Genomic DNA, 25,963 nt, shown 5'->3' on the forward strand with positions numbered 1-25,963 from the left:
TATTATTGTATGGTGTGGAATCCTTGGGGGCGAAATCATCGCTCCACACTACTTTCCAGGTACTGTGACAGGTGAGTTATATCTCGCGTTTATAGTCGACAGTTTGGATGGTCTCCTTGAACATGTGTGTCTACACACGAGAGTCCATATGTGGATGCAGCACGATGGTCACCCAGCCCATTCTGTGCGTGCTGTTGTGGAAGAACTAAACAAAAGGTTTGCAGGAAGGTGGTTGGGGCGCCATGCTCCTCATTCATGGCCCGCAAGGTCGCCCGATTTAGCACCATTAGATTTCTTTTTGTGAGGATAGCTACAGGATCGAGTTTATGTCACTGAGCCCTGAGAGGTATATTTATTCATCTATGTCTTTGTTTATATCCGATCTATATTACTCATGAAGAAATTGGTTAAATATTTACTGTGTTTTAGAAAGCAGAAAGACATTAGGCTACTGGCCTACCCTTTGTTCTATTCCTTTTATATATGTTTATTTAATTTGTTTATGTATCTAATAATGTGTGTTAGAGCGTGTTTATGGTCCAGCTGTAGGAATATTTATTTAATTTCAAGTCGTTTAAGGGGCTCCGGAAAGGCTCAAAATCATGAATAGTTCAATTTTAACTTTTTTGCGTTTTCTGAATTTGCAGACTATTACCTTTTAATAGATATATAATTTATTCAATTCCGAAGACTGCAACTATTTTCAAATTTTTTTTGAAATGTGTTCTACATGGGCGTGACCCACTGTGACGCTGTTAAACTGCTGTCAAATGGTGTTATTATTAACGTCCGTGTTCATCAGGTACATTTTAGTGATGTGAGATAAAGTATGTGTTGTGGCTAACTTGTGATGGTTCAATATATATCGCTGGTGTGATTGTCGATTGTTTCATGTTTATTTACTCTGTCGTTATCTCGAAAATATTCGTAATTAATTCTGTTTCTTGAGTCTCTGTTTTGTTGAAGTATAATAATGAGTAAAAGTAATCCTCTGAAGGCTTTTAAGAAAAGGAGAAATGTTGGAAAGCCAAAGGTATTTAGAAATATGGGAATGAAGATAGGTTCTAACATGGTACGAGCGATGCTTGCTTTAGACAAGGAACGCCTTCGGGCTGCAGACAGGGCTGTAAAGAGTCTAGAAATACAAGCAAGAGTAAACAGGAGGAGGAAAAAGAGGAAGCTGGAAGGAGGAGTTTGCAGAGGATGAAGATAATCCATCCTATGGACCTAGAATGCACTAAAAAGTTAATCCAATCTTTGTCGCTCGATTCCCAAAACTTTTATTTTCTCATACTAATTACATGTTTTCTAAGGATCTTCCAAACATATTTGTTTCAAACTTTCAGTAAATGTTACACAGTACCTTCTGCATAATTTAACACAGCGTTTTTCCAAAAAACTGTATATTTTTGAATATATAAATAAAAAATTGGAAAAAAATGTTGTGAATTTTCATTACAATTGAAAAAAAATCATCTTTAATAACTGAACTAAAATTTTGCGAAATCCCTGTGTTAAGTTGTAGCTCATATTCCAATAAATAATCTGTAAAAAGTTCAACTTCCTACCTCAAATACTTTGTGAGGAAAGATGTAATTTATAAGCGTTATTTTAACATTGCAAGTATAGGGCGTTCCGGAGCCCCTTAAATGAAACTCCAATATTTCGTATATGCTTAAATATGTTTGTGAGTGTACGTTCGCTTGGAGACATGGAGGGAGCGCTCTAGCCAATCACAGCGCTCGTTAATGGTGAGACTGTATGGAAGTGGGGGAGGAGGATCGTTTCAAGAGAGGACACGGGGACAGTTCTGGGGGGTGAGTTCTGGACGCAGACAGTATAGCGCGACGGACGCACAGTCGGCGGAAAGATTTGGAAAGTGGAGCCGTTTGCGTGTGTTGGAGGAGGATAGAAATATTTCGGAGTGCCGACCTGTGCTCTTGTGTGATTTCTGTGGCTTCTGCAGTGAAGACGTAGTGTGCGTTTAGAAGTGAATATCTCACCAGCTATGTTGTTGTTCGTAACTAATTACGTGCAGTAGGAATCTATTGTTTCCCTGTTATTCAACTTATATTTTATTTAATTGCGGTACCAACGACACCAATGAGTGTTTTGCAGAAATATACCCCATTCTCAAAAGTACTTCTACTATCGTACTCATCATTTAAAGTCGTTAAGATAGTACCTGCAGATTTTATTTAATTGCAATCTTTCACTTATAAATTTATATGTTACTTTCATAATTCGAAATTGCCGAGTGATAGAAACCTTCGACCATTCGATTCATGTGTGTATTATCATATACTGTAGACTCAGGAGTATTTGGTCTGTAATGTGGCAACTACGTATCCCAGCCCCTAGACAACGAAACCAGCCAGAACTTTTAGTATAGCAACTCTGAGTCAGAGGGTGCGTAGTTATTTGAAAGCCCGCAGTCCACATCCCCAGATGATCTAAAACAGTGCATCGAGGACGCATGTTGCTCCGTCACACCGGCGATTTTACATCTCGTCTGCAGAACATGGACACACATTTGAACATCTCATTTAAATCAACTTCCCACCGCCAGAAGATCCATCACCCACCACACAGCCATGTATTATGTATAGCGTGTAGTATCTGCCTCTGAATCTTTGAAGGGTTGTAGCGCCCAAACTAAAAGTGATAGGAATGTAATTTAAATTGATGTACACACAGCTGGTGTTTCTGATTCCAGTGCATGATGGAAACAACTATTGTTCCATTTAAAAATTGTATCTTTTTGCTGTAACTCTTTGGATAATAACACAATAAATTATGTTCATAGCTCTGCAGATAGTGTAACGTTTCTTATGGTGACTTACTGCAATAAATATTTCCGTTGCCTATTACTTCGTAACTTACAGAGGCAAACACATTTAGTGAAACACCCTGTATGTACATATCGCTATCCCGTGATTTTTGTCACCTCAGTGTAATATGGCGAAGTATTAATGGCTGGTGACTGTGGTCACACGATTGATATGCAGCTTTTGCGTATGATTTGTCTGAATCGTCGGTTTGACAGAGTGCTATTATAGTAGTGTGCAATGTTGTTGATACAAAAGGCAGATGCCTGTTACTGAATGGAAAATGTTTTAGATCTGCTATTAATTGTCTTCGTTCAGCATCGTGGTTGGTGATAGTTTTCTGTATCAACGCTCTGGTCGGCGAAATTGTGAGTGGCGTGCATTTTGGCCTTGGTTCCATCGTTGCAGTTACTGGGAGACCCTTGGCTTCGCTGTTTTGACGAAGTGCTCAATATTCGTTACAGTGGAAAAGGTACTATTGCGTGCGCAGCAACCGGGACTGGAATTCTGTAGAAGCACCTGGACAGCAGACACAATAAATTAACTGTGGACTTTGTGGCCCACGTCAGTTGTTCCAGCGTTGTCGCATGGTATTACTGTTATTCCGTTTGTCTGGATTGAGGGTAACAGCAAGCGGTGAGTCGTTAATTCTCTCTGTGCTCATTGCTATAAGCTTCCTACAGTGGTCTTTTGCAGTCCTGCGGCGGAACGCGATTACAGATTTTAAGCAAGTGTGCTGGTCTTGCAATATAATGTTTGTGATTCTTTTTGAGATTTGTTTTCCCTGTGCCACATACGCTATAAAAGCGGAGGGTTGCGCCATTAGCGATAGTGCCCGTAATAATATTTTATGTATACTGGTGAAAGATGCCATGAAGTGTAATTGCAGTTTCACCACATTCAGTGAGAGCAAGGGACTGATTCTGTAATTTATGAGAAAGCGCAGTCGGTGCGGCCTTTTGATATTGGTTGCCAGTGTTCTGCTTAATTAAAATACACTGAAAAGCCAAAGACACTGGTACACCTGTCAAATGTCGTGTAGGGCACCCGACAGCACGCAGAAGTGCCGCAACACGTCGTGGCATGAACTCGACTAATGTCTGAAGTGCCGCTGGAGGAAACTGACACCGTGAATCCTGCAGGGCTGTGCATAAGTCCGTAAGAGTACGTGGGCGTGGAGATCTCTTCTCAACAGCATGTTGCAAAGCATCCCAGATATGCTGAATAATGTTCGTGTCTGGGGAGTATGGTGGCGAGCGGAAGCGTTTAAACTCGGAGTTGTGTTCCTGGAGCCACTCTGTAGCAATTATGGACGTGCGGGGTGTCGCATTGTCTTGCTGGAATTGCCCAAGTCCGTCGGAATGCGCAATGCACATGAATGGATGCAGGTGATCAGACAGGATGCTTACGTATGTGTCAGCTGTTGGAGTCGTATCTAGGTGTAGCAGGGATCCCACATCACTCCAAGTACACACGCCCCACACCATTACAGAGCCTCCACCAGATTGAACAGTGCCCTGCTGATGTGCAGTGTCCATGGATTCATGAGATTGTCTTAATACCCGTACGTGTCGATACAATTTGAAACGAGACTCGTCCGATCAGACAACTTGTTCCCAATGTCGGTGTTGACGGACCCAGGGTAGATGTAAAGCTTTGTGTCGTGCAGTCATCAAGGTTATACGAGTGGGCCTTCGCCTCCAAAATCCCATTTTGATAATGTTTCGTTGAATGGTTCGTACGCTGACTCTTGTTGATGGCCCAGCATTGACATCTGCAGCAATTTGCGTAAGGGTTGCACTTCTGTCACGTTGAACGATTCTCTTAAGACGTCGTTGGTCCCGTTCTTGCAGGGTCTTTTTCCGGCCGCAGCGATGTCGGAGATTTGATATTTTACCGGATTCCTGATATTCACGGTACACTCGAGAAATGGTCGTACGGGAAAATCCTCACTTCATCGCTACCTCTGAGACGCTGTGTCCCATCGATCGTGCGCTGACTATAACACCAAGTTCAAACTCACTTAAATCTAGATAACCTGCCGTTGTAGCAAGAGTAACCGATCTAGCAACTGCGCCACACACTTGTTGTCTTATATAGGCGTTGCCAACCGCAGCACCGTATTGTGTCTATTTACCTATTTCTGTATCTGAATACGTATGCCTATTCTCGTTTCTTTTGCGCTTCAGTGTAAAATTATTAATGTAAGAAATTTTCTTGCTCCCAATGAGGCTGCTCACTAATTGTAAGTTGTATATGATGCGCTACGCTCCCTTAGGATAGTATACCGGTTAGTTATCTAGAACAATTGATATATGTGCAAATCTAGCGCAGTTAACCTGGTCTACGTCAGAATAGATCTACCTTCAGCCGTGCTGAGTTACTTATGTCCTGCTGCGCGAAAAATAACTAATTTGGGCTGATGCTTTGGCATGTAATGAGCATAACGCATAATACTATATCGTTAACGTGGTGCATTGGACACTAGTAGTTCTCTGCTGTGTTTATCTGTGGTGATTGGTGACCAGAGGTTCATTAGTTCTTACACATAGTGTAGATTGTTATTGTGGCTAATTCTCATCAAGGAAAGTACTTGTCTTTGAGTATTTTAAGGTGGAAACCTATTCAAACAATAGCCAAATGTTGATATTAATCATTAAATTTCAATATGAAACACGATTAAACTAAATCCTGCAAAAAGTACAGTTTTCAGTGAGATTTAAAATTTTTGTCTTAAATGAGGACCTATGGATCTCTGAGTGTTGGTTTAAGGCTATAAAATTTCCTTAATACTGCATCTATAAAAATTTTAAAAGTAAAATTCCTTCACATAAATTCCTTTCATAGAAAGTCTATAATCTTATGATATTCATATCAAATCTTGTGTGTCTTTGGTATTTAAAAGGTGGTAACATTGTAAGTGGTCCGTTGTTCTTATACTGATCTCAGCTACAGGTAGGTTTCGGGTGCCATTGCGTGGGAATCGATTGTGCTTAAAGTCGCCTTCCCTTCGAAATTATTGCCGCAAATGAATTCTCCAATAAATGATTTTCAGCTCAACCTCAGTGAATAATAAAATCGTAACCATCCTATCCAAACCACCGAAATCGGTTCAACAATTAAATCAACTACAATAGTATTTTTTTATGTTACAGGGATCTGATTCTAGGGTATTAACTTTATCTTGCAGTCTAAAACATTTCATCTTCTGCCAATAAAACTAACTTTTGCTCTAGCATGGTGTAAACAATATGATTCTTTAATGAAATAACAAACTGGAAGTAAATTTAATCTCTGACTTTAATACACATTCACCATAATCATTAATGGTTATCTCCTGAATTGTTTTCTTCTGTCTGTACACACACTGTGATTCACTCTCCAGTGCATACATTTTAGCTAATAGTGCAATAAATGCAGTTGTAGATTCTCAATTTAACTCATCCTTCACTAATACAAATTTCTTTTTATTTATGGGTGAAATGTTAGATCTGCTGCATTTATGGAAAATCTGAAGTGTGAAACCATGTATGTACAGCTCTGGACGGAAATCGTCAGACCCCTCGCCTTTTCATTATGCTGAACCGGAAAGCCTTTCTTTCTGTTATCGAACATAACGTGCAAGGAGACGCACAACCGCCACATACTCTCAAATCACATGTGTCTGTGGTCTAGCTTACAGGAACAAAACGTAATAAAAAGGGTCATTTTATTAAGTCAAACTATGAAACGAAGGTAGTCATCTTCCGGCGTTATAGCCAGTAATATCAACGTTCTTCATGATGCACACTTCGTTGTATGACATGATAGATGTAGCTCGTTAACATATTTACTAACTGATCAGTAATTTTATGTTTTCCACAGTGTTTAAAGGTCATCTGCCTCCTGCCATCTAGTTTCAGTAGCAAGATACTGAAAGTTTCTGTCTTCTTGATCACACAGAGTCAGATGTAGATTTTCGCTGCTTCCAGGTCTGGAGTAACACTAGTGCGTCTGCAACGATAGAATCAACGAGAAGTTATTGACATACAAGGAGAACAATATTAGGCCTAACAGTGAACCCTGTGGCACTCCCGAGAGAACATACATCGAGGTCTATTGTTCATTTACACTTACGATACTCTACTGTCTGCTTCTCAGGCAGCTTTCAAATCACTTCAGGGCGTTACTTTAAAATTTTAGACATCACATTTTTTCAAGCAGTCTGTCAAAGACAATGATGTGTTCAGGATGGTTCCATGATGACATTATAAACTTTCAGGGATGATGGAGAAGAATAAATGTATCAAGTTCAGCTAACAAACTTGGTCTGGAGTTGATCGAGTCGAAACGTGTAAGCGAAAATCGTTCTGATACCTCTGACAGCGGAATACATGCACCACTACTTTTGTTGCTAAGATTGTAGGGCAGGCGAATTTTTAGAGGAAGTAGTAAAGACCAAAGCAAGAAAAAAGTGTCATTAACATGATCCCTACAACGTATATCTTAAGAGCTATGGGCACTACGTAGAAGAGATGTGTTTCGTAATATCAAAGATTAACAAGTGCTCATAGCTCTTAAGGAAAGCATTTTAGAGCCCATGTTTAATAGACTTTTTTTCTTGTTTTGCTGCATACTACTACCTCTGAAAGTTCTCTAAGCCGCATCCTTAGCAAATACAGTACCGGTACATGTATTCAAATGTCAGAGGTATCGGAATGATTTTCGCTTATAACTTTCGACTCGGTCGTTCCCGGACCAAGGTCGCTTACCTCAAACTGACACATTTATCCTTCTCCATCGTCCCTGAAAGTTTGTGACATCGTCATGGAGTGATTCTGTAGAAACAGACGTTGCCATTCGCTGCTGCCAGCTGTCTGGAGTGACACTTCTGCTTCTACGTCTACATCTAAATCTACACTGAAGCGCCAAAGAAATTGGTACAGGCATGTGTATTCAAATACACAGATATATAAACAGGCAGAAGACGGAGCTGCGATCGGAGACGCCTGTACAAGACAACAAGTGTCTGGTGCTTCAACAGCAGGTTATCAAGATTTAAGCGAGTTTAAACGTGGAGTTATAGTCGGTGCACCAGCGATGGGACACAGCATCTCCGAGGTATTTGTGAAGCGGGGAATTTCCAGTATGAACATTTCACGAGTGTACCGTGAATATCAGGAATCCAGTAAAACAAATCTCCGACATCGCTGCAGCCGGAAAAAGAGCTTGCAAGAACAGGATCGACGACTGAAGAGAATCGTTCAACGTGACAAGTGCAACCATTCCGCAAATTACTCCATATGTCAATGCTGAGCCATCAACAAGTGTCAGTGTGCCAACCATTCGACTTAACATCACTGATATTGGCTTTAGGACCCGAAGACCCACTCGTGTACTCTTGATGACTGCACCACACAAAACTTTATGTCTCGCCTGCGTCCGTCAACACCGACATCGAATTGTTGATGGCTGGAAACATGTTGCCTGGTCGGGCGAGTATCGTTTCAAATTGTTCAAAAATGTTAAAATGCGTGTGAAATCTTATGGGACTTAACTGCTAAGGTTATCAGTCCCTAAGCTTACACACTACTTAACCTAAATTATCCTAAGGACAAACACACACACCTATGCCCTAGGGAGGACTCGAACCTCCGCCGGGTTTCAAATTGTATCGCGTGGACGGTCGTGTATGCGTATGGAGACAACCTCATGAATCCATATAACCTGCATGTCAACAGACGACTGTTCAAGCTAGTGTGGGCTGCGTAACGGTGTGGGGCGTGTACAGTTGGAGTGATAAGGGACCCTTGATACGTCTAGAGACCACTGTGACAGGTGGCACGTACGTAAGCATCCTGTCTGACCATCTGCATCCATTCATGTGCATTGTGCATTCCGACAGACTTGGACAATTCCAGCAGGACAATGCGACAGCCCATACGTCCAGGATGGCTAGAATGTGGCTTGAGGAACACTCTTCTGAGTTTAAACACTTCCGCTGGCCACCAAACTTCCCAGGCACGAACATTATTGAGCATATCTGGGATGCCTTGCAATGTGCTGTTCAGAAGAGATCTCCATCCCCTCGTACTCTTAAGGTTTTATGAAGAGTCTGCAGGATTCATGGTGTCAGTTCCCTCCAGCACTACTACAGACGTTAATCGCGTCTATGCCACGTCGTGTTGCGCAGTTCTCTGTGCTCGCAGGGACCCTACACGATTTTAGTCAAGAGTACCAGTTCCTTTGGGTCTTCAGTGCGCATAGATACTATGCAATCGACCGTACTGCGCGTGGCTCTTCCGCAGCGAATTTCCGATATTGTCGCGTGGCACGGACGCGGGTAGGCGAGGGGGTGGGGGAGACGGACTGAAATCTACAGCCGCGTTTAGCGTGCTCAGCACGCGTCGGGATTCACCGCCCGCCACGCACGCCGGCAGTGTGCGGGATTCGCGGGGGGTGGAGGCTGCCGTTCGCAGGGGACACGCCTCGCCGCATCTCGCAACATTCTGCCGAATTCGCGACTGGGGTGCCGAGTTGTCGTCGGTGGTAGCGGCAGCAGTAGCAGCGAACGACGCGCGTTTCATTCTGACGTGCTGGCCCGAAATGACTGCCGCCATGGAGTGGACCGGCACAAAAAGCTAACTGGGATGAATGGGGGGCTGCGTCGAGGATACTGTCGTGTTCGTAAATGCATGATACGCATTTGTTTTTGCTTATGGCCTGGATAAATGAAATTTCAACTCTGTGTATGGATTTTCCTTTCGTTATCTTCAGTTTCTCGCCCGCCCTAGATAAAGATGATTTGTTGGCGTTGCAAACTTTGGTTATTCATTGGGGAGATGAAGATTCAATTGAAGAGTTGGTTTCTAGAAACTCTTTAAAATTAATTCGTTAGGTATTTAAAAAGAAGCTTTGCAACTATTAAAATTTTTCGTTTTTATATCAACATACCAATCACAAACACACATACACTCACACACTCAAATAGATATGCTTTGCCAGGTGAATGTAAACAAACACTAGTGATGCTGTATTTCGTTGTATTTTACATAAAGAAATGTGTTGTGCTGCAAAACAGCACGAAACTGGGCCAAAAATATCAGTGGCCAACGCAGGAACACCTAGAAAATGTGCGAACAGTCGAGATTTCCAGTGTAAGCGGAAATCAGGGCAAAGTCCTCTGTTTGTGCAAACAGACGCATTCAACATCACAGCCCTAAATAATTTCCAAAAGGTCTTCCTATCTTTTAAAGCAACAACATATTATTACTGTGTCTGTGATGAACATAACACATTGTAATCTAATTTGTGTGTGTGTGTTGTGTATATGAATGTGTTGTTTTGTATATATATGTGTGTTGTAAATGTAACGTCTTGTATGAAATTGTCTTTTAAACAGATAACAATAATTTTTATTCCAGATTTTCTTACAATCTTTTATACTGTAAAAATGTTTAGCAGACTTATTACAGGCAACACTTTGGTGTGCTAAATAATCAGTTATAATTATTTCCTGTTATTGAAGTTACGTTAACGTGCTGATACTTTATTGCACACCAAAGCAAAGACAACATGTTAACATGCTCTCTTCTGGTCTGAGGGATTGAAACTTTAGGGTTCATACGTATGTATGTATATTAGCAGCACGCTGGTTTGTTGATTCTAATTCCATGAAGTACATTTAGTTACAGCTTTCTCTGTAATGGCGCCTACATGAAAAATAATGTACGAAACATTAGTGGCCCAGTATGCCAAAATTTGCATTGGAAAATGAAAATAATGACATAGACACTTCAGTATTTTCATAAATACGCAATAATGCAATAATATCTGGGCTAGAAGAGCCGTAATTATAAAAAATAGTTATACCGACTGTAGTGGTGAACAACAACAGGGTAATTTCATAACTAATAAAACATTCAATAACTACAGGGAACGACACAATTATCCTATAAATAAAGATTGGTTTCAATAGTAACAAGCTATATTTTGTATTATGAAAACGATTTAGATAAATTAACAGTTAGTACCCTTATTACAGACATGTTAATATAGAAGACAGGAAGAGTTCATCTTGCTAGGTCAGTGGTACTACTCGAAAAGGGTACAGTGTCTTTTATCTGACAAATGGAAATTAACAGAGTATATATTGCCATCTTTAATCATTGTCTACACACATAATAAATCGTTCTTATTGTCTTTGTCCTTTTCACTTCAAGCACTTCACATGAAAAAATGTCGATGTTTTCCACACATTACAGAAAAAAATATAAGTCCTTTTCTTTCAAGTACATCCACAGGGGAAAATACGCCAGGAGACAGCACAACATCTTCATGTTGTTTCATTTAAATTTTTTACCTAATATGTATGAATACAACATAAATTATCTATACTTTGATTGTAAAATTCATATTTATATGACATTCATAGTTTGATAGATAAAAATTTTACAGATTATTTCTTCCAATACAACTGAACAGTCTGTAAATTTTGTCATCTTGCTATTTATTATGTAGAATACAGCATAAGATTCGATATTCGATATTTGTCACTGAAAAAAAAAACCTTTTGTGCTATGCACAGAGTCAGTCATTAGAGGACCATGTTCAGTGCACAAACATTGCAGCTTATCTTTTACACCATGACTATAAATAATGTATCATAATACTATTTGTAATATAGAATGCAACTTTAGAGTCGATCTTTATACTGTTTTATCAATGTATCTCTTTTACTGTACCTTATATAGTTTTGCTCATTCATGGTCAATGCTAGTTCTATTCAATGTATAAATACTTTATCTGACACAAGATAACATACATAAGATCTAATTAGATAATTCACACCAATAAACCTTTCGTTGTTTATAAATAATGTTTGTTGGTGTAATCTTAGCCATCTGATGACTGCCTTACTAGACATCATTCTACATAGTTTCACTTGTCTTTTGGTCCTTTGATTAATTTCATCGCTCTAGCAAAGATATATTTTACAATGTCTATGTACTACATACAGCGTCTATTACTTAACATCTTTAATACTCTAAAGTCTTTGAAACTGTAATAGGATGACCGTAGCGGGTGGCGTGGTCGGGGTTGTAGGGTGTGGCTGGGTAGAAGAAGCTGGCTGTTTTTAGCAGTCTTCCTCTTTATTGTTGGTTCTTCCAATAAATTTTCCAGTAGCTCAGCCCCACTGCTTGCGTCGTGGTGGAGACGTGCTGATGCTCGCAGCCCGGGGAACACGACGCTGTGCTCGGTCAGGGGCTGCACCGGTGGTGGGAGGTTAGCAGCACGAGGCCCGGCCTAGCTCGCCTCCTGCAGACGCTGCAGCTTGTGACGACGCTGGGAGTCGCCAGTTCAACAGCAGGCAACGCCCTCCGCCGGCCGGTCCTCGGGGACAGCATCACTGATGACGACGACGTAACAGCTACCGAACGCCCAATCGGTCGGACCGATGCCGAAGGCCACCTCTGATACCCTTCAATAGCGAAGACCGCTGCTGAATCCGCCGATTATGAGGCGGCGTGTTTATTAGAATGTTCTCGATGAGTTGGCTAAGGCAACCACACCACACGCGGCCCGTGCCTGCGAAATTCTGCTAATGCTGCGTTCTGGCTGTTGACGGCTGCCGCACACGTAGACATACACCGACGCTCGTTGCAAAACTGTGTCACCTGCATAACGCGCCGGCCAGCCTTCGTCCGCCGACTGCCGTGAGGCTGGCGCATCGCGCACTGAAACACACTAAATCACAATTTTGCACCATATTTCCTAAAAATAACCCCTTGTCCTCTGCAAAGCTAATGTTTTTGTTACTTATGTGAAGCTGGACCAGGTTATGTAAACACCGAGTGTGTGTGCTCTTGTAAAATGTAGAATGATCTGTATCCAAGCAGCTCACATGGAATTGATGGCATTTCCAACAGAGTACTAAAAACTTGTTCCCAATAAATAAGTAGGATTCTCAGCCACATATGTAGTAGCTCACTGAAACAGGGCATTTTTCCAGATAGACTGGAATACGCTATTGTTAAACCATTAAATAAAAAAGGGGATAGGTCTGGTGCTAACAACTACCACCCACTCTCACATCTGACAGCCTCATCCCAAATCCTTGAACAAGTAATGTATTCAAGAGCAGCATCCCATACTTGTAGAAATGAAGTACTAACAAAATGTCAATTTGGTTTTCAGAAAGTCTTTTCAACAGAGAAATGGAAAATTAACAGTACAGATAGTCTGCAAAAATCAGCAGAGTCCTCTAACTGGGGTGGTATCAAGAATGGTGTCCCACAGGGTTCAGTCTTGGGTCCCTTATTGTTCTTAATATATATTAACGACTTGCCAGGCTATATTCATGAAGATGCAAAGCTAGTTCTTTTTGCTGATGATGCGTGTATAGTAATCACACCCAACAAGGAAGAATCAGCTGAGGAAATTATAAATAATGTCTTTCAGAAAATTATTAAGTGTTTCTCTGAAAATGGACTCTCAATAAATTTTGAGAAAACACAGTTTATACAATGCTGTACAGTAAATGGCACAACAACATTAATAAATATAGACTGTGAACAAAAGTCTGTTGCTAAGGCAGAATACTAAAAATTTCTGAGTGTGTTCACTGATGAGAAATTGAACTGGAAAAAACACCTCAATGATCTGCTGAAATGGTTAGGTTCAGCTACTTATGGTATTAAGGTTATTGCAAATTTTGCTGATAAACGTATCAGTATATTAGTGCACTATGCTTATTTTCATTCACTGCTTTCATATGGCATTGTATTTTGGGGCAATTCATCATTAAGAGAGAAAGTATTCATTGTACAAAAACATGTAATCAGAATACTAGCTGGAGCCCACACAAGATCACCTTGCAGACATTTAATTAAGGAGCTCTGGATATTCACAGTACCTTCGCAATACATATATTCACTTATGAAATTTGTCTTAATAATTCATCCCAATTCAAAATTAACAACGTGTAGTGCATAGCTACAACACTAGAAGAAAGGACGATCTTCACTATTCAGGATTAAATGTCACTTTTGCACAGAAAGGGGTGAATTATGCTGCCACAAAAATCTTTGGTCATTTGCCGAATAGTATTCAAAATCTGACAGGTAGCCAACCAACGTTTAAAAGCAAATTTAAAAAATTTATGAATCACAACTCCTTCTACTCAGTAGATGAATTCCTAGATATGAAGAACTAATTGTAAAAAAATTAATTAATTAATTATTTTGTGTAAAGAAAACTTACATTAAAGTGACACATTTGACATAATTTCGAAAGGTCATTTTCATGATCTATGGAACAAGGATTAATGCATGCTTCTCGAGCATTTAAAAAGCAGTCAGATAGTGCACGAGTCAAAATGTGGAAACATCATAATACTTGGGAAATTCATTGCACAGTAATATATGCTACTTAAGTTTTCGCAACATTTTATGTTTAGTTAAGTTTAAAATGATCTCATGTTTGTTTTCTTATAGGACCAAAAGGTAGAAAAACATTACAGTTCTCGTAAGTTTACCGAATTTTGAACGAAATTCTTTTTGTTTCTCTTAGTGCACAAAAAAATAACGACTACAAAACGATGTCTGATATAATAAAAAATTTTAAAACATACTTGTGGCTGGTTGCCGCCTTAAATTATAGAACTTAGACTCAGGAAAAACGTTACTACTGATGTTGTTTTAAACCAATGAAAGGAAATGTCTATGGTGATACAAATACACATCTTATTGTAGTTACAATAATAGACTTTTACTTGATTCGATGTGGCCTGCCATGAACTCCTCTGTCATGCTAATCTCTTCATCTCAATGTAACACTTGCAACCTATGTCCTTAATTACCTGATAGATGTATTACAATCTGTGTCTTCCACTGCAGTTTTTACCCTCTACAGCTTTTTCTAGTACCATGAAGATTATGCCCTGATGATTTAACACACGTCCCATGAATCTGTCCATTGTTCTTGTCTGTGGCTTCCATATTTTCCTTTCTTTGTCAATTCTGCTTAGAACCTTACCAGTCCACCAAATTTTCAGCTTTTTTCTGTAGCACTGCATCTTAAATACTATGATTCTCTTCTGTCCCAGTTTCTCATCAGTTCGTGATTGACTATCAGGCAATGCATGCTCCACTGCACATTGTCACAAATTTCTTCCTCAAAAATTTTTGATACTACTAGACCTCTGTTGGTCAGGAATGCACTTTTTGTCTCTGCTAGTCTGCATTTTAAGTCCTCCTTGCTTGGTCCATCAAGGATATTTTTTACTTCGAAGGTGGCAGTATATAAAATAAGTAGTTAATAACACACTTTTATGATAAACAAAATACAATGTTTTTTTCCAAAATTGAAAAATGAAAAGGAACTTTAAATGATAATAAAAACAATGATTCTTTGCTGCATATGGGGTGGAGTATTACTTTTTATGTGTGATTGTATATAACATTTGGCCGACCAGTGTGGCCGAGTGGTACTACGTGCTTCAGTATGGAACCGCACGACCGCTACAGTCGCAGGTTCGAATCCTGCCTCGGGCATGGATGTGTGTGATGTCCTTAGGTTAGTTGGGTTTAAGTAGTTCTAAGTTCTAGGGGACTGACGACTTCAGATGTTAAGTCCCATAGTGCTCAGAGCCATATCACATTTGATTTATTTACTTGTTTAATCTGATCCGATTATGGCTGTCAGTCTGTCCCTTACTTCAGATGAGGGTTTCACACATACAGTACCCTTTTTACATCGTAGTAACTTCAGAAATAATGATTTTATTGTGACAGTATTAACATGATATGACTGTCTATAGAAGCAATGTGAGTAACTAATACTGACTATGAACTAGTATTATTAATACTGCCAGTTTTGCTATTACTTCTATTGTTGGCAGCAACAATGATAATAATAGTAATAATACTACTGATATTAATGAGAGTAATAACAATAATGATAGTGGCAGACATAAAAAGAACTTAAAGGTGTACAAAATAGATGTTTTCTGATATAGCGAGTTCTGCAGAAATGAAATTTAAGAATAATGAACCAGTTAAGAATACTAGGAAATGAGGAAGATCCGATTGGAAAGAAGGATGTACTGAGATAACAAGTACATACAGGGACAATGGTAAGCCTTACTGTTGCTTCAATAGATATTTCAGTAACTGTCTTCTGAAGCTGGAGATATTATTCAGTTCTCTAATACAGTGCGAGAGGTTATTCCAATTTGAATTCATGCTACTACTCAGGAGGACTTCGAGAAATTGGCTGAATGATGGAGTGGGACAGACAGGATTTTGGTCTGTTGGGAACAGGTGTTTCTGCCATGTTGTTTAGACAAGAGCGTTAAGGTCGAGGAGAGATCTGAGGGACAGTGTATGTTGATAAGACAGCAGGGAAGACAGAGGGTGTGGAAATCTCTGCACTTGTCTGCACACAGCCGGATTGCTGTGCACTGACTTGGATACAATAACGCTTTTGCAGTCTTCATTTGCACGTTTCGTTCTCTTCTTATTTTGAATCTCTTCTTGGAGTAATCATCTAAATGATAACTTATGTTATACAAAGCTTCAGGTAATCTCTTCTACGAAAATGACGTCGGTGCTTCTGACTTTTGTACGTAGTGAGGTATGTCAAAACTCTGTCTATACTGAAATCAGGTTTTGTCATTTTTTCAGTTTGTCACCTTGTCGCGACGTCCAAAGACGATGTTATTATTGACGAGTGCCATTGCTTTTCTGTGATACAGGATACAGGTCAATGTATTCCTCTTTACTGAATCAGGAAATCAAATTTACGTTTAAAGCATTGAAGTAAATAAAACATCAAGTCTAGGGACAGTCACGGTAAATGCACCTAACGAGAACAAGTGCAATATATGTCACACGCGAATTTACATGTCCTCACGCTTACGAGACATGATGATATTCTTATTCAAATTACTGTATTTGCTTTTAGATCTATTTCAAATCAAGGCACTATTGAAATAAATTAAACTGAGTAAATAATATCTAACCTACCACTAGTTAACTTACTACAATGAAGAGTCCATTGAAAATATTACGCGCTTTTCAAGTCGCGTTTAAAAATTTCCTGGAAGTATCGATACCATTTCAAGAGAGAGAGAGAGAGAGAGAGAGGACAAGTCAGAACGTGTGTGCTGTGACGTATCGTTTGCGCTAGTCCATGGTGGGTTAAAACACAATCCCTGCATACTCTTACAGACAGAACGTCCCGTGAGTACGACATCCACGACCTGGCTGTGACTAAATGAGCTGATGTCGCGTTCCTTGTCCTTTTTCGCTCCACTGTCACCCTTAAAGTGACAAACTACACTATTGTATTCACCTTGGTGTCAGAACCACTTTCTCTACGACCCGGGTATGATAGCGAACTTCAGACCAATCTCATCAATTCCAATCTTCTCTGAAGTCATTGAGACTGCAATGAAAGATCAAATCTCTACTTGGAAGGCAAATCTACAACAGCAGCACTAGACCTGGCTACCAGGATGAAGCACAGTTTTGAGGAAAAAGAAAGTCTTTAGTGCGATGACTTTGTGACCTTAGTAGTGCGTCTGACTACATTCGTGATAAGAGCCTTCTAAATAAGCGTAGTCAATATGGAATTGGAGGCACTGTTCTCGAAACCCTCTCAAAGCGTGTCTGCAAAGCAGAAGGTAGGTTGTATCAGTCAGAGAGATTCTATCATGTGAAAGGAAGATGGAATACGGCGTACAGTTCTGCCAATCACGCAGTTTTGGGCTTGGAAGGCATCGATGCCAGCAAGGCTCAAGAAGAAGCAGATGCTTTCTTTGATGTAACAAAGAAATGGCTTGTTATAAACAAAATGAAAATCAGTGAAGAAAAGATGTAAAAATTGGTATGTAGCCTCAGTGAGAAAGGATACTTAAACAGTGTAGAGGCTGTGAAATTTCGGGGGTTCATGGTGGACAGCACACTCACTTGGGAAGAACACACTACAATATGTGTGACAAATTGTCAGGAGTCATATTTCTCCTGAGAAAACTGAAATATGTGATAACTGATCAGTACCTGCTATTACTTTAGTATATTATTCGTTCCCAGAATGAGATTTTCACTCTGCAGCGGAATGTCCGCTGATATGAAACTTCCTGGCAGATTAAAAACTGTGTGCCCGACCGAGACTCGAACTCGGGACCTTTGCCTTTCGCGGGCAAGTGCTCTACCATCTGAGCTACCGAAGCACGACTCACGCCTGGCCCTCACAGCTTTACTTCTGCCAGTATCTCGTCTCCTACCTTCCAGACTTTACAGAAGCTCTCCTGCTAACCTTGCAGAACTAGCACTCCTGAAAGAAAGGATATTGCGGAAACATGGCTTAGCCACAGCCTGGGGAATGTTTCCAGAATGAGATTTTCACTCTGCAGCGGAGTGTGCGCTGATATGAAACTTCCTGGCAGATTAAAACTGTGTGCCCGACCGAGACTCGAACTCGGGACCTTTGCCAGTTTTAATCTGCCAGGAAGTTTCACATTATTCGTTGTCTCACAGATGTATCAGTTATGGCCTGTTGGTATGGGGTCACTCTATAGGGTGGAAGAAAGTACTATTACTAAAAAAAGCAATAAGTATCATAACATCGAGTAGAAGATAAGATAGGCCCACTACAGGCCATTTTCATAAAGAATGAGATTTTCACTCTGCAGCGGAGTGTGCGCTGATATGAAACTTCCTGGCAGATTAAAACTGTGTGCCCGACCGAGACTCGAACTCGGGACCTTTGCCTTTCGCAGGCAAGCGCTCTACCAACTGAGCTACCGAAGCACGACTCACGCCCGGTCTCACAGCTTTACTTCTGCCAGTATCTCGTCTCCTACCTTCCAAACTTTACAGAAGCTCTCCTGCTAACCTTGCAGAACTAGCACTCCTGAAAGAAAGGATATTGCGGAAACATGGCTTAGCTTCTCGGTCGGGCACACAGTTTTAATCTGCCAGGAAGTTTCATATCAGCGCACACTCCGCTGCAGAGTGAAAATCTCATTCTGGAAACATCCCCCAGGCTGTGGCTAAGCCATGTCTCCGCAATATCCTTTCTTTCAGGAGTGCTAGTTCTGCAAGGTTCGCAGGAGAGCTTCTGTAAAGTTTGGAAGGTAGGAGACGAGATACTGGCAGAAGTAAAGCTGTGAGACCGGGCGTGAGTCGTGCTTCATTTTCATAAAGTTGGGAATAATGACTCTTTACATCCATTAACTAGTTTTGACCATCCTCCATGTTAAGGAAAATCTAGTTTCTTTCAGCAAGAGAGATGAGACACTTGACCACAATATCCACAGCAAAGGAAACACAAATGTACCAAACTGTTGACTGTCCAAAACAGAGGCAGCCTTCTCACAAATGCGCCGAGGATGTTCAGATCACTATCAATCGAAGTGTGGGTCCTGCCACGGAAGAGATACAAGGAAACCATTGCAAGAGACTTAAACTACGTGTATTATACTCCATCCACGAAATTTCTGACTGTAAATGAAGTAAATGGATTTACTGCACATCCCCCAAAACTAGCAAATGTGTCAGAAGAACTAAAGTGTCAATGGCAGCTGAGATGTATTTATAGTACAATCTTAATCTGTTGAAACTTTTTGTAACAGTATGTATTACTCCTGCTATAATGTTTCAGTTTGTAATTTTTGATGCAGTCCATCCAGCCATGTGTAGTGAACAACGCAGACTTGGTAGAAATAAATGGTAATAAACACTATTGAGTCACAACAGGAATCAGTTGACTCATGTAACAATTTGGAGGATAGTGGCATATTCATGAATTGTGACATGGACTGTCACTTGCCCTACCAGATCCAGACATTAAGAGTTTGTTGATTAAATTCGAACTTCACAAAGAGTTCATTTAAATCAATTTTTCTTGAAACAAGCTGTAATACAATGGAAGTTAAAAAACAGTTACAAAAGGAAAATAAACAATTTTACCATACCTGGTTATTTGTACATGAATTCCAACCGTTTTTCTTTATAGGTAAACTGCGTTGTCACACTATAAAAAACCAATTCTGTTATCGTGTTTTCTCATTAAAGCAAGTCTGTCTTTTTCCGTATATAAGCGAGATACATAGACATGTTATTCAGAGTAATTTGTCGTTGTGTTGCCCATAAATAAAAGTTTATTCGCTTCAATGCTGAAAAACTTCTTTCTGCACTTGCAATGGTAGAAGGAAATGTTAAAATCAGTTCCTGTGGTTAACAAAACTCACTGTATACAACATCAAGTCCATTTTATTTCATACAATTTTAAATGGTTTGAACAGACTTGTTAGATCCTTCTTGAAATGAATGTAACACTTACAGTTCATTTTTCATAGATAGTAGGCCTGTATCAAAGTGACAAACAGATCACAAAAATATTTTTTGGAAAATGTTTCATCATAATTTGCAAATTGTTTAAAATCCAACAATGCCAGAAATTTCAGCTGTTTCTGTGATTCGAATATTAACTTAATTTGAGTTATGAAGGTGTCCAGGATCCTCAAGTATGAAGAATGTGTTTTATCTTCATGACAGCTTCTCTTTCTTGTCATTTCTTCTTTATCTTGACCAGTAACACTCATAGTTTCCAACCATGTTTCTTCAAATTCTGTGTTTCTAATGGTTTTGCAGTGTGGTAATAAATTCGTTTACTCTATCCATACAGCAATGGATGTTCATTCTCTTATTGCGTAATATTTAAAAAGAATATCAGAAAATACAAAAACTTTACTGAACAGACTCAAGAAGAAGTTCGTTTGAGTCCTTGAGAAAAATCGCACGAAACCTGAAACCATGTTTACCTCTTCTCTAGATCAGTCCTCAGGTTCAACTTCCATCAAAGTAAAGAAAGTGATAAAATGACTACTATAGTGATTAATTGTGCTTTCAAACCTAGAAACAAAATTCCATTGCATAGGTGCGATGCTTGGAATCTTATTTTCTGTGAAGGCCTTAAGAGCACTTATATGTGAAATAGAGTGTGGGGGAAAAGCGAGTGAACCATTAAGAGAAACGTAGAATTGTCTTGTTTGCTTAATAAAATTCACAGACTGAGAAAGTATGAGTTTAATTCTGTGACTATAAAAGTGGATTAAGACTACAGCAGGATACTCGGCTCTAATTGCAATCTGAAGTAAACAAACAAGTCTGGCTATTACTGCAGCACTATCGAAAGTTTGAGCAACAATTTTTTTTAAACATCCTGTCATCGATGTTACATGTGCAACTGTGCAATAAAGAAGCTGGTGCAGGAGAGGAAATCACGGTAGGCCGCATCAAACAAGTAATAAGAGTGATGACTAAAAGAAAAAAGTAATTTATAGTCTTTTTTTACATATACCAATAAACCACTGGCTGTTCGATCAGGTCTTAAATCAGTGAAAGGCAGAAATCGTTTTTTGCAATTGCCTTCATTGTATCAACATTGAGTGGAATAGTCGACATTTGATTTTTATTGGTGACACTAGCTGTTTCATCGAACATGAGTCCAATAAAAACAACCTTATCAATATCTGATTTAATCTTATCTCTAATGACAATGGCTGCAGTATTGATTAAGTTATTCCATATAAGAACAGAGCTGCCTTTGAAAATGGTAATTGATTTTAATTCCTGAGGCAGTGCCACATCATTATTGACCAGAAACTGAAGCAGTTCTATGTATCTGCCATTATTTAATGACTCCTTTGCACTGCATAAATCAATCTTTTCAGTATATTTCCATTTTCTTTAAACTTTTCTTCGTGGAAACCATTAGCAATTTTTTTTGATAATTCAGTGAATTATCAGCAAACAAAACGAACTTGGCATCTGGTAATGTTACTGATGAAAAGTCATTGATATATACAAGAAAAAGTAAGGGCCCTAAAATGGAACCTTGTGGGACCCCTCATGTAATTAGTTCCCAGGTGGATGATGTCTGAAAGCTTGATACATGTCTCTTTCCTAATTGCACCCTTTGTTTCCTGCCAGAGATACAAGATTTGAACCATTTTGCAGCATTTCCTGTTACACTATAATATTCTAATTTACTTTAAAGGATATTGCGATTTACACAGTCAAATGCCTTTGACAGATCACAAAATATACCAGTAGCGTGCAATTTTTTGTCTAATCAATTAAGCACATTTTCACTGTAAGTGTAGATAGCCTTCTCAATATCAGAACCCTTTAGAAATCCGAACTGTGACTTTGACAGTACGTTATTTGAAGTAAGATGGTTATAAAGCCGATTGTACATTACTTTTCCTAAAATTTCTGAGAATGCTGGCAAAAGTGAAATTGGATGGAAATTTGATGCTATTCCTTTATCTCCCTTCTTAAACAGTAGCTTAACTTCAGCATATTTCAACCATTCAGGAAATATTCCACTAATAAACCACTGGTTACATAGATAGCTTTATATGTTACTTAACTCAGAATCACATTCTTTAATTAACTTTGTTGATATTTCATCATACCCACTAGATGTTTTTGATTTTAAAGATATTATTTTTTAAAGATATTATTTCTGCTGGGGTAGTGAGGGTTAAATTCACACTATGGAAGTTACTTGAAATGTCTGGTCTGAGGTATTCCATAGCAGCATCTACAGAATCTAACAACCCCATCTTTTCAGTAACAGTGATAAAATGTTTGTTAAAAAGTTCTGCAACACTATAGACATCTGCCATCAATGTATCATTTACTCTTAATGCTATTTGTCCCTCTTCATGTCTGGTTCTACTGGTCTCCTCTTTCACTATATCCCATATTGTCTTTATTTTGTTATCTGATATGACTATCTATTCCTTGTAATATATTTGGTATGATGTCAGTATTACTGTCTTTAATATTTTGCAATATTCCTTGTAATCTGCTATAGCATCAACATCCGAACTGTTTTGGATTGACAGATACAGTTTTCTTTTTGTTTTACAAGATACCTCTATTCCTTGAGTAATCCATGGCTTCTTTGCAGACTTTGCTCTAACCTTAGTAAGTTTTTGGGGAAACAGTATTCGAATAAGGTAAGCACTTTATTAGCAAAAGTGTTATATTTTTCAATCATGCCATGAGCACTGTAAACGTCAGTCCAGTGAATGTCCCGTGGATTGTCCTAAAATAATCAATTTTTGGCTTATTGATTACCTTCTTGAGCTCAGATTTAACAGATTTTATATCTTGTTCAGTATTAACATTTAACAGAAGGAACTGCTTGTCCTGGTCTGAGAGGCCATTGACTGTTGGTTTTGCAATATAATTTTGTTCATTGGACTTTTCTATAAAGATATTATCAATGGCTGTTTGTGAGCAATTGGCTACCCTAGTGGGGAACTTTACAGTGGAATTAAGTTGAATGATAGTGTTACTAACTCAAATAAGTTCTTATTGAGTCTTTAAGGAAATCTACATTGAAATCACCAGCAACAACTATTTCTTTGTTTTTGGTTGTTAAATAGGCCAGTACAGCTTCAAGGAGGTTTATGAACAGATTAAAGTTACCTGCAGGTGCTCAATATACTCTTAATATTATGAAGGATTTTTTTATGAAACTTTACTTCTCTTCCACATGCTTCCATATGCTGTTCTAGGCACAATTTATGAATGTCTATGTTCTTAAATTTATGACTGTTCCTGATGAATTTGGCAACTCCTCCTTTCTCCATTACTGCTCTACAGAAGTGAGATGCTAAACTAAACCCTGTAATACTTAAAAGTTCTATACCAGGGGTCACATGATGTTCAGAGAGGCAGATTAAGGCAGCTGAGTTTGAAGACTATAATTCATCTATGCAGATAATTAATTCATTAATTTTATTTCTCAGTCCTCAAATTTTTTGATGCAATAAAAATAGCTGACATTTCACATTGACTGAGTTAAAATTGGGTAGAGTTGAAATATCTGCTGACTCTTGAAAATTCTTAACCAGTAACTGTTTATGCTGATGTCATAAGCTAGAATTATGTTTTTTTGGTTTCTTTCTCAAACTGAAGGTTTGTCTCAGTCCTGACCTCCCTACCCTAAAAAAGTGTCTTTTCTGAACCCTATAACCACTGGTATTTTATCATTCATGAGAGTGCCTCCCACCTTTAACTTTACTGCTATTTTCCCAACCAGTTAACACTTCCCCTTCCTGTTGAGGTGAAGGCCATGCCTAGTATAATCCCACCTATTGAGAGAATTAACAGGAACCACACCAATGTGTGACCCTGCACCCAACATAAGCAGCCGTTCCAATTCCAAATTAACTCTCTTGACAGAAGAGTTCAAATGAGGTCGGTCATGGCGTCCAAGAACAGATACAAACTCAACACTAGTATGCTTCGATGCTGATGCAATCTTTGCCAGGTTACACTCTATACTGTACCCAGGGTCTCTGTCAATATTGTTACCTGCCCCACCCACTATGACCATGGTGTCTTGCTTAGTGAAATCTTTGCAAAGTGATCCTAAATCCTCTGTCACCTGCTCCAGACCAGCACTAGGTTTAAAAAAATTGGTGATCTGGTATTCTGATCCTAGTTAACCCTGCAAAAGTTGGGCAATACCTCTTCTATGGGAACTACCTAAGAACAACACTTCCTTTCACTTTACTGATTTCCCTACATTCTTACTTTTCAATTTGCTGCTGAAAGTTTGTTGTGCCCTGTCTACATCTGCAACTGCTTGAGGCTCACCAGCTTCTAACTGAAGCAACAGGTCAAATCTATTTTCCACATTCACCACGAAGCTGTCAAAGTTCTAGGCCTGTTCCTCCTGTTGTCTGTTGCCACTTCTAACCTCTCTTTACCCTTCTCCCTCCTTAACCTGTCAAGATCTTCCCTGGCCTTGTCTAACTCAGCCTGAAGGGCGGCAATTTTCCCCTCCTGTTCTAGTATGTACCTATCTCTACTACAAATCCCACAAAACCACTGATGAGTCTCATTTACTTCCGCCACTACATTCACCCACATGGGAAAAACTACAGCACCCATCACATCATACACCCGACCCAACAATTCTACGGCAAGGCAGGCACTTTTCACTCATGATAAACGTAATAGTTTATTAAGAATAAGTCAGTTAAATTAAAGATAATCGCGAAAATATGGTTCCACAAATTTGGCCTATACGCAACTGTGTGTAAACAAAAACAACAGTGCAAAGTTTCTGAAACAACAACTTAAACTTAATGCTACTTTCCGGAAATGCTAGTTAAATAATGAAGAGGTACGCTATAGCTAAATTGCTGGAGAGAGCAAAGAACAACTAAACGAAATTCCATACATTTGCTGCAGCGAAACGTAAACAGAAAATACGACCGTACGATCTTTTCGCGTTTTCTGCTATATTACGTAAAGAAAAATGAAATCTTTAATGGTATACTTAAAAGGCACACTAATACACCAATTTACCACGTAATAAGTAGTAAACTATATGTTTTTATAATCTAAAATGATTTATCACCAAAACTCGCGCTAGTCGCCTGGCTGCAGTGCTGCCAACTCTTCTTCTTCTAGGGACACTTTCAATGAGGTGTCTCAATGTCTGTGGGAGAATGGCAGGCCATTCTACCTCAAAAGGTAAACCAGAGAAGATAGTGGTTTATTTTATTTATTTATTTCATTAACAGTAGAGAGTAACCAACTGTCTTGAAATGTATGGTAGGTAGGATGCATCTAAATCTAACAGCAAAGATTTCTCGTTGTTACAATCTTATTGTTAACGGTTTTTTTAAATAACGTAAAGAACATAATATATAAAGATTTCTCTAAGGTTACAGCGAATTGAATGCTTAACAATTGTTAAAATGGGTCTATATAATTTGTTTCTGCCTAGTTGATAATATTATAATTTATATAAAGAGAAATAAAAAAAGAAAATGTAATACAATAAGTGTGGAGAAAATAATTTGCAATATGTAGAGGGAAGTGATATAGTGTATTTGGATGTGACATATAGTGTTAAGTAGCATGTTGGTTGATAAAGGCCTATTTCTATCTATTTCTGGTGTGAAGGTCTCGGTAGAATCTCAAGCTATTCTCATCTGAAATGGTTTGTGCTTATGTATGTTTACTGTGTTTGTGTGTATTGGTATATTACTGGGAGTGTTGCAAGTCAGGACATTACATGACATCCAGCATCTTTTTGTTTGTCCTATTGTT

This window comes from Schistocerca nitens, chromosome 1 (genome assembly GCF_023898315.1).
Source record: "Schistocerca nitens isolate TAMUIC-IGC-003100 chromosome 1, iqSchNite1.1, whole genome shotgun sequence".
Taxonomy (NCBI): domain Eukaryota; kingdom Metazoa; phylum Arthropoda; class Insecta; order Orthoptera; family Acrididae; genus Schistocerca; species Schistocerca nitens.